General features: G+C 45.6%; 1 non-coding gene across 1 annotated transcript; it reads right to left on the reverse strand.

Moving 5' to 3' along the window:
- Positions 1-294: 294 nt before the first annotated feature.
- TRNAF-GAA (transfer RNA phenylalanine (anticodon GAA)) lies at positions 295-367 on the reverse strand. The gene has a single exon. It is a non-coding gene; the product is annotated as a tRNA-Phe (tRNA).
- Positions 368-2659: the final 2292 nt, after the last annotated feature.

Here is a 2659-nt window from a genome sequence, read left to right on the forward strand (position 1 = left end):
GCCACCCATGTACCCCTTAGTGGCCATTGTAAATAAGTTAATACACAGAGCTTAGAAGAAAGCTAGACACTTAGCAAGCACTCTAGGTAAGTCGGCTGTTGCTAGTACAGCCAGGAAGTACAACGGTGCTCGTGGGTTTTTATAAAAAGGCCCCCCAAGATCTCTGATACCACCCTTCCCTGAAAAGCCAGTGATCCGCCCCAGAGATCTGCGTGAGAGCCCAATATTCCCCTAACAGCTTATATTTTGGTTAAGACTGCCAGAAAGTACTTTTAACATAAACATCAAAACCACTGCTGAAACCCGGGATTGAACCAGGGACCTTTAGATCTTCAGTCTAACGCTCTCCCAACTGAGCTATTTCAGCTCATGCAGGCAGCTCTTCCTGTAGAACTGTAACGCAATAATATTTGTTTTACAACAGTAAAAAAAAAGTAATATTCAGGTTCAGCCGGAGGTAGACATTTAACAAACAGTACAGAGGTGATGAGGCAAGGTCCCTGTTTCTGAGCTTGAAGTAATAAATAATTTCACTTTTCTCAGTTATGTTTTTAACTGCTCTGCAATCTGTGTTTCCCATACAAAAATACATCGTGGGCTCTTCTCGTGTCAAACAAGACATCTTTAGTTGGCATTTCCATCTAATATATGCTTAATTTCTAGAAAAATGGCAGCATGGTCCACTTAAGTATTTAATGAAATATCAACCTCCATAAAAGCCATGTTCCCATAGATGCGTAGACATAGCCAGGATTGGAAGTCAGCTGAAGACGACAGCTCCAAGGAGACCACGAAGGGGAGATGGCAGACACAAACAAAGGGAATAGGATGGTTGAAGTAAACTGAAAAGCTGTGGTAGCAGAGGAATGGGTTTCCAAGGACGCCCATGTCCTAACTGACCCCCAGAAAGCATAGTATGTTAGGGTAGCTGGCAAAGGAGAAGCAAGGTGGCCATGGAGTGGAGTTTGCTCGTCAGTTGACATGGACATGAGGAGAGGATCCTGGATTATCCAGGTGGGTCTAAGGTAATCCCCACAGTCCTTCTAAGTGAGACAAAGAGGCCAACCAGGCCGAACCGGAGAAATGGCAGCGTGAGAGGGAGGCCGCCTGGCACGGCTGGATTGGAGGAGGAGAGGGGCCACAAGGAATGGGACAGCCTGGGGACACTGGAGAAAGCAAGCAAGCGGACTCTCCCTGGAGCCTCCAAGGGAAGTCAGCCCCACCGACATCGTGCTTTCAGCCCCTGGATGCTGATTTTGGCCATCTCACCTCCAGAACTGTAAGATGGTAAATCCGTGCTGTATTCAGTCACTACGTCTCTGGTAATTCACTACAACAGCCATCAGAAACTATTGTAAGTTCACAAAAAATGTACTTATTAGTTCCCAAGGAAGGAACAAATTTGAGACTCTTCTCCTCACCACCGCACCAAGGTGGGGAATCAAACTGGCTGAAGACGTCGTGGCTGGTCCCACTGATGGTAGAGATGGGCTGTCAGAGGCCAGAGCTCGTCAGCAAGTGGGGGCTGCTGAGCGGGAGGCTGTTGACTGGGGTGCCCACAAAATTCCTTGGAGAGGAAGCTCCAGTGGGTCTTCGGCAAGCCCCTGGCAGCTGTGCTTTTTTCTTTTTTCCCCCAAGTTTTTACTTAAATTCCAGTTAGTTAACATACAGTATAATATCAGTTTCAGGTGTAGAATTCCGTGATTCATCACTTATATACAGCGCTCGGTGCTCAACACAAGTGCCCTCCCTCACCCCCATCACCGATTCAACCCACCCCCGCCACCTCCCCTTCAGTAACCATCAGTTTGTTCTCTATAGTTGAGTTTGTTTCTTGCTTTGCCTCTCCCCACCCCATGTTCATTTGTTTTGTTTCTTAAATTCTACTATGAGTGAAATCATATGGTATTTGTCTTCCTCTGACTGACATATTTCACTTAGCATAATACCCTCTAATTCCAATCAAGTCATTGCAAATGGCAAGATTTCATTCCCTTTTCTTGCTCAGTAGTACTCCATTGTATATAGATACGCCATCTCTTCTTTATCCATTCATCTGTCCGTGGACATTTGGGCTCATTCTATAATTTGGCTATTGTTGATAAGGCTGCTATAAATATCAGGATGCATGTGTCCCTTCAAATTTGTATTTTGTATGGTTTGGGTAAATACCTAGTAGTATAATTGCTGAATCATTGAGTTGTTCTATTTTTAACTTTCCGGGGAAACTCCATACTGTTTTCCAGAGTGGCTGCCCCAGTTTGCATTCCCACCAACAGTGCAAGAGGGTCCCCTTTCTCTGCATCCTCGCCAACACCTGTTGTTTCCCGTGTTGTTAATTTCAGCCGCTGTGACAGGTGTGAGGTGGTACCTCACTGTGGTTTTGATTCGCATTTCCCTGATGCTGGGTGGGGTTGAGCATCTTTTCGTGTGTCTGTTGGCCACTTGTATGTCTTCTTTGGAAAAATGTCTGTTCATGTCTTCTGCCCATTTTTTAAACTGGATTATTTTGGTTTTGCTGTGCTTTTCCGTGAAAGAGAAACCCCTTTCCCCATCATGCCTGCGCTGTCTCTCCAGTGCCCTCTATTAGCAAAGCCTAAAATTATGCCACCTGGCAAAGGAGATATTGTTATAGGGGAGCTGCAGTAGTTCCAAGCAG

Source organism: Ursus arctos, unplaced genomic scaffold (assembly GCF_023065955.2).
Source record: "Ursus arctos isolate Adak ecotype North America unplaced genomic scaffold, UrsArc2.0 scaffold_1, whole genome shotgun sequence".
Classification (NCBI taxonomy): domain Eukaryota; kingdom Metazoa; phylum Chordata; class Mammalia; order Carnivora; family Ursidae; genus Ursus; species Ursus arctos.